Here is an 8,315-nt window from a genome sequence, read left to right as displayed (position 1 = left end):
TAAGTTCTACCTCTGTGCAAATGGAAGATATTGGTTCAGTGGTGTCACTAGAGTAAAATTCACAAGATCTACCCACATTTATCTGCATACATTTAATCTTAATATTGTGTGGGTAAAGTTGATTTATTTGCCTGAAAAAAATGTGTCATAAATTGTACAAAATACATTTTACAGATTTATTCTCTGGGGATCATGAATTCTCCAGTTAACATCATAACAATCTAAGGAATCAGAAGAAAAATCTGTTCTAGAAAAAGAAAATGGAGTGATCAAAATAATCACGAATCAACTTCTTCTAAACATAAATCCCCATTTTGAATACAATAATCTACTGACCAAACAAATTACCATCTAAATAGCATTCTTTGTTCTTGTTGCCACTGAAAGACAAAAAAATCATTCAATATAATTCATTTCATTCATTTAAAATCTCAAAAGGCACATTAAGAAACAACCAAAATTCTCAGTGGTGCTGAGGTTCGTTCAGTAAATGCAGACACATAAAATTAAATTAGCATTCAAAATGAATAACATTAAAAGAAGAATACTTAGAGGTCAGGTAGAGAAAAAAATGTTTCAGTGAAAGAGTTATCAACACTGAAAACAAAGAATCGTTGCATCAGCTTGTATAAATAGCTTTAGCTGCACACTAACACAACTGAATTAAGTTCATCCAAATGAAGTGAACAATAGAAGTTACTTGATTTATCCAAACTAAACAATTTGCATGTCAACAGGTTCATTTTAAGAACCTTAAGCTTGAAATTAGCAAATGTTTACAACTTCATGCACAACACTAAAGGAGTAGGGAACCGAATTTCTGCACTTTTGTGAAATTGGAGTGCCAGTTTAAAGGTACAAAAATGGAATTTCAAGTTAGTAGAATCCACAAGAGAAAACTGCCGTCAGCAAAGCAAAAAGATAAAGGATATTAATTTGAGACTACTCTATTTTAACTACAGCTCAAATACATGCTTTGCAGCGAATGAGGCACAATAAAGCAAAAAGAACAACACAAAGAAGCATTTTATTTCAAAGCAATAGCAATTACAGTCAATAAAATCAGCCATTAACGCTGGAATTGTCTCTGTGGTGTTAATGAGGTCAGCCTAAAGTTTTGTTAAACAACTAAAAGCGCCTCTTTGGTATGAATTTTTAGCACATGGAAGGTGAGCCATGTCAAGTGGTCGACTGCTAAGAATCAAGGTAAGCAAAGATGAGGGATGGGTAGGGAGCTTTTGTAAAATATCTATATAAATAAATAAAAACAAATGCTGGTCCCTCCTCACTGACAGGGCAGGCAGTTTTATGATATAGTCGGTGTGTTCATATGCCATATCTCCAGTGATGAACCATGAGGCAGAGTGACACGCTGCATCTAAAGGTTTCCAGAGTGGAAGAATTCTCACTTTATATTGGAGTTTCTGGGCATATGTCTAATAGTTTATGTGCATAATTAAACATATTCTTAATTACTGTGTTCGCTGTTCAGAAGCTGCTCTATTTAATCAGTGGAAGATGAAGCGAGATCAGATTATTTTTGGCCACACTGACCATCAGTGTGAACAACATCGGAACCCCAGTGTGTCAACACTCACCTCCCACAAACCTTCAGGCCACAACAACAGGAGAGTCAATGAGGTTATAGAACAAGCTCCATCCTTTCTGGTGCTAGAGCAGCACCAACAGTACAGTGTAATTACACGGAATGTTGTTGTAATTCAAAGACCCGTTATCACATTGGCATTTCACACCATGTAACAGCCTCCTCTAAAGCTTACAGAGACTGTAAATGTGTGAAACGGTGATAGTACAGCAAAAAAAATGTTGTGCGGCTTTGTTTGTGTGCTGCTGATCTGTTTGTGTTTTCAGAGAAATCATGGAAAACCAGGAGAAAAATCATCCAGATTCTGTATTACATGAACTATTCTTAATGTTGTATACAATTTAAGAAAATTTAAATTAACTGTGTGGTTTTTAGACAGAGAGATGTTTAAAGAGTATTGCTGTTTGTTTTTTAGTGGAATGTATGTTGTTTATCTGCTGAAATCTGGATATAAAGACCATATCTACTGAATTTTTAAAACATCTAGCAGTATCAAATGAACCTCGCTTGCATAGCAGTGGAAAGAAATGTGTTTTTTTAACATCTATGGTGCAAATGTGCTTGGAACTGTTGTAATAGACCTTAACCAAGGATTTCAACCCGTCACCAGTAATCAGATTTCTCCATGTAGAGGCTTTAATCCCAGTACAACATGATTTACTAAGCTGACAAAAAAATGGAAAGCTCTGCATAAGTCATACAATTTTGATAAATCATATGTACCTTATCTGCAGCATGGCACTTTTCTTTGACATTTTAAACCGCTGCCTCTGTTAAACCCCATGTTATTACAGGCGACTACTGTGAAGTCAACATAGATGAGTGCATATCGTCTCCCTGCCTGCACAATGCCACATGTGTGGATCTTGTTCACGGCTATGGATGTGTCTGCATGCCTGGTTTTACAGGTCAGTAAATGCACTGAATGTGAAGGTTTGGAATTTAGGTATTTGTTGATGTAGTTTTTTCACAATATAAACCTGTGTTGATGACGTCCTACACGAATATATGGAATAATCCATTACTTATTTTGAGTGTCATATTCCATTTAAAAAAGGGAAACCAAAATCAACATGTCTCAGAGGTTTAACAAATGTTATACTTTAGTGTAATAACTCCCTTACGTAACACAGGTTGTATTTACATACTGCACAATCCATTTTTAACATATAACCATGTTTTAAACTAGACCAAATGTGTAAACCCATTATTCAAGAGTGCTTCAAGCTAAATGCTACACTGGAAACAATGCCCCTCTCAAAACAAGAAAAAAAAACGTACTTATTTCAAGGAACTTTAACCTTGAAATAAGTGAAAAAATCTGCCAATAGAACAAGTGAAAATGGCTTGGTCAGATTTCTTGAAATAAGATATGATATATTTAGAATACTGACATCTTAAAATTAGCTGGGAAAACTTATTTTTAGCTATATTTTACCTGGATTGTCAAGCTTAGGTGTCTTAAAATAAGCCAGACGTGCTAAAAAATATAGTAGTTTTTCACTCAAAAATCTACTTGTGCTTTCATGTAACCTCCGAATTTGAGATGCATTAAACTTGTTTTGAGTTTTCTTATAAAATACAAGTAAAAGCAAGATCATTTCAAGATTGTTTGACTTAACAAGACATTTATTTATTTATTTTTATTATTTATTTTAGATGCATTGTCTTAAAACAAGTCCCTCCATCTAGTTGAAATGTCACTTGTTAAGTGAATTTATTTATTTTTTGCAGTGTAGCATGTTGATGTTTAGTAGATATATTCTCCCCATTTTCGTTTATCAGGCCAACATACTACCATGTACAGACTGCAGCAGTATTGTTCAATAAGAGACACACTACAGCCTCTCTGCTACCTACATAAACCGATTTACATTTAGAAAACGATTCCTTTACTCGTGCTCTTTCTATGTTCCCAATTAAAACAGCACATCAAGACAATAACATCTTTATTCATGAATTATGTATTGCTGTTGCAACAAAGTGAAGGCAGGAGCAATCACCTAACTAGTCCAACACTTGCACATGTTTTAAAGTCTTAAAGGATTATTTTTTTCAGTTTGCATGCAGGGCTGTGATACCCACTGTTTACAGCACAAAGATGATTCTAGATTAAACTAAAGACCAGGTATCTACACTTTTGAAAGTCAAACACAGTAATGGCTTTTTGAACAGGTTCTTAACAATTGCTAATAATTCCCACAGAGCAGGATTCACAGTGTATTACCTACAGTAGGGGAGGGTGCAGTGCTGAATCTTATGATCACAAAAGAGCAGGTTTCTCTTCTTTATTTTTCAATGCTCAGGGATAATGGGTTTCAAAGAGTTTTTTTTTTTTTTTGAATGTTTAGAAAATTTATATGGAAAGGAATGAGGATGCTCTTTGCTGCGCCATGTATCTTGTTGAAGCACCACAGGGAGCCTTCTCAGGTTTTACTGCCATATTCACGACTCCAGTGTGCGATCATCAGCTTTTCTGCTCTCTCTCTGTGTGATATTAAGGCCTGCATCTTCCAAAAGAAAACCAAAACGTCAAAACACTAACCTAATTACTTCAGGTTCATGTTGTTTATCCAAGGCATTCAGCTTGTGTTTATGCTCAGATGAAAGATTAATCTAAAGCGATGGCAACAAGCTTGAACTACATCATAGGCGATATTAGAGCAGCCCAGTTTCTGTCCTGGCTGAACTCGCAGCCCAGCAAGTGATGTGTTTTGCCATTAAAACGCGGGTCAAATTGCCAAAGATTGCTGTCAGTCACCGTTCCAGGTAACATATTTATCAATTTGTGTTCTTTTCTGTCAAAGGTGCAAAATGTGAAGTTGACATTGATGAGTGTGCTTCATCTCCCTGCAAGAATGGAGCCACTTGCATTGACCAGCCTGGTAATTACTTCTGCCAGTGTGTGGCTCCGTTTAAAGGTAATGAGCACTGAGGGAATGGGGACAAAAGCAAAGTTAATTAACTTCACATACTATTATTTTCACCTGTCTGAACTCACTTCGCATGTCTCAACAAAATTAGTACATCTTCATTTGCTACCTGTAGTTAAAAAAAGAAAGTTTGAGTAATTAGCGAGATTTGAACCGTAGCCGGTGCCTCTGCTACACGAGAGACAATTCCTATCACTCACTCTGAGGGTGTGTCACTGTTTGGTTTTATCATTGTACATGAAAGGAAAGACAATGGCATCCCAGTAAAATTACACTGGAAAAATTTGATGTACATTTTCTTAATTTCCACAATTTCAACCTGAATTAAGGAATGATCAATGTTTGTGTCCAAAACATGAACATAATTGCATACTGACAGTCAGTCACAAATTAAAATGTTCTAGCTTCAAATTATATTTTTCTGCAGCCACATTAATGAAAATAAATTTATTGTGTACTTCATATAATCACTGCTCAATTCTAATTTACTGTAGTGAATGACCAGAGTGCGTTTAGATAAATTTCGTAGAGATCTATGAAAAATAAATCTGCAGATTTCCGAATTTACCATATTAAGAATTATTGTTGAAGACTGGAATTTAATTTGTTGTTGCTTTGTCTTTCTATACAGTTAAATTATAGTGCTGCTGTTGTGCACATAACCACACAAGTATAGATACAACAGTAATAATAACACAGCAGAGTGGTCAGAGAGGAAATGACTCCTGAAAAAAGGCACATGGAATTTACAAGAAAAGTAATACAAAGACACACTGACGGTGTAAAGAGCAAAAATTGGGAGCTCTGGTGAAAATGAAAATGGAGGTCTTCAGCTATAATTCAAAGGATAATAGAAAGTATGGCAGAAACGAGGCACAGCTGATTACCCACTGAACACCATTTCTGCTTCTGTGAGGTGTTGTAGTGGACGCTTCGTGATGTGGTTGCTCTGTGCTGCTGAAGAATGTAGGGAGCTATACATAAAACCAGCTACTGAAATAAACTCTGAGAGCATTTGCCAGTAATGAGTAGAAAGCCTATTTTACTTTACTTATTGGGATCGCTAAGGCAACAGAGCATGGTGTGAGATTTCTGTGCATGAGAATAACCATACAGCCATACACTTTGAAAGTCACTTATAAGTACCCTAAAGTAACTGCACACTTTGCTTCAATCTGCACAACTCGTTTTGTGGCTAAGGCTTCAGCTGATTCAGTATTTGTTTGTTTTTCTCCTTTAATCAATCAATTGCTTCGTGCAGCTTTGTTATCACCTATTTATGCAGTGACCAATAACTGATTCATCATTAACTTATTGACAACAATACAGCTGCCACTTCTTTCTCAATGAAATTAAGTATTGCTTTGTCGTGAACAAGAAGAATCTATCAATGATCAGCTGTACTATTGTTTGTGGCGTACTATGTAAATGGAAAACTGTTATTTTACATCAAACGTGTTTGCAAAGTCAATATTTCTTCCAAATTCCGAGGTAATGAGGTGATGTAGTCAGAAGTAAACTTTCTGAACTTGTCAGATTCTTTAATCACTTGTAGGTCAACCAGCTGAGACGTGTGCTGGCTCAGCAAAAATGCAAAATGTGGCTCATAAATAGTCTGATCAAGGCATACACAACCTAGTTAGATTCAGGAGTTTCTGTACAAATATAGAGTTGATTTCAACAGGATTTTTACTGACCAAGTGCTCCTTGTGCTTTTCATGTGACTGTCTTTGCAGAAATTATCAGAGGTAGGACGCACCGCTATCGTGCTACGTGTAGTTTTGCGTGTTTTGCAGCGTTGCCTGGTTGCCTGATTTATGTGCTGCACTTTCTAATTTATACGCGCTTGCTTTCTTCGTCCTTTTCACGTTTCAGCAGATGGTTGCTTCATGCATGGCCTGCCTGTAATGATGTTTGACACTTTAATTTGTCTGGATAGTTCCAGCACTTTTCTAAAACAAAAAAGTGACAGTTAAATGACACAAAAAAAGGAGTGCAAACCATAATATTCAGTTGCACCGTAGTAATGAAACTGAGTGCTTGGCAGCCACAGGTGTGCTTTTACCTTTACTTTTAATCAGCATGGTGTGTGATTGCATGTACTGAGACTATTCATTTTAGTAATTGTTTTTGTAGCAAGCACAAAAGTGTCTTTTATTCTTTATTATATTTAAGGTACTGTAATTACATTTCCAGTGTTCAGCCACTGAAATGAAAAGCTTTTATATATGTGTGGATAATATGCGGTTACAGATATTTATTTATTTATTTATTTTTGTTAATCGCTTTGTTCAGTCATAGACTTTAAAAGGAAAGTGCTGCACGGAGAAAGATCAAACATTTGCCAGAAATTATTCAAAAGGTTTACTAATTAAGAAACACAATGCATCACCTCCTACTGATACACTTCTCATCTGTCTTTCAATCTGCAATCTACCACAATGACACGTTCAGGGAAATATACAATAGGGGATTAATATTTAATATTCTCCGGCCTACAGCTCTACGTATTGTATTTCTGCAGAGTTTCTTGTTTGCTCAGAGGTCTTTCTACGTGTGTTTCTTTGCCTCACTCCAGGTCATAATTGCGAGTTCTTACCCTGTGAGGCCAGTAATCCCTGCGAGAACGATGCGGTGTGTGTGGAAGAGTTGGATCAGGACCATTTTCCTTTGGGTTTCCGCTGTCACTGTCGCCGGGGCTTCACGGGCCCCCGCTGTGAAATCAGTGTGGATGAGTGCAGCTCCAGCCCCTGTTTTCACGGCTTCTGCTATGACGGTAAGAAACAGCCAACATCTTGCCAATATTCCTAATAGCAGGCCTTAAGATGGAAGCATACTTCCACAGAGGCATTCAAACATGCAAGCGAATCGTTCTAATTTTGTCTCTCTGACTTACAGTCTGAGAGGCAGTTTTCAACAGGGTCACCATTGCAGTTAATATGGGATTTATGAGAGTAGAGTCATCCATCTGATATGAGGATCTTGGATGCTGCTTTGCTGGTGTACACTTGATTAGCTCCTTAAAGTGACTGTCAAAGGAAATCTATTAAGCACCAGTGCTGTGATATAATTTGAGTAATGGATGGTGAAAAACAAAATGTGTCTGATTAATCTGCGTTTACCCCCATAATTCTATCTTCAGGATAAATAGGTCCAAAAACTCATTGATCAAAATAATGAAAACAATAAATTATACATAATAAAAGCAGTTAAGGTATCTTTATCACATGCTGGTGAATGATTGTAGTGCATTTTAGTTGATTTCTTAAAATGCAGATTATACGTTTTGTTAAAGAATATATGCATTTACTGTGCACTACTGTTGCAGAAAGAACAGTTTCTTCCAGCAGCAACATATTTGTATCCTCCAACCTTCATGGGATTTCTGACATCCCGCCTGTGTTTCCACTACGTTATGCTGTGACAAACAGTTGATGGCAGTGGATCACTATGTGTCCCTCACATTACTACAGTAGACCTGGACCAGCTGTCTCAACTAATCTTGAGCATAGCCAGTTCACCTTGGGTTAGTGAGGCAGGCCTCCAGGACCTATTGGTCGGTGCTCAGCAGCAGCCAGAGAGCCACCAGGGACAGCACTGCATAGCCACAGTGGCTGAGATGAGTAATGCTGCTGCCACCCAGGACCTAAAGCATTTAATGAGAGTAATAGCATCTACACGCACCAAGACAGAGTGACAGCATAGATTACGTGGTAAATCTTTGGGATAATGACGAATCCTGGGACCCTGACTGAGGAAGTAATAAATTCACTCCT

The sequence above is a fragment of the Acanthochromis polyacanthus genome, chromosome 15 (assembly GCF_021347895.1).
Source record: "Acanthochromis polyacanthus isolate Apoly-LR-REF ecotype Palm Island chromosome 15, KAUST_Apoly_ChrSc, whole genome shotgun sequence".
Classification (NCBI taxonomy): domain Eukaryota; kingdom Metazoa; phylum Chordata; class Actinopteri; family Pomacentridae; genus Acanthochromis; species Acanthochromis polyacanthus.
The sequence above is the reverse complement of the archived record's forward strand: the minus strand, read 5'-3'. Positions refer to the sequence as shown.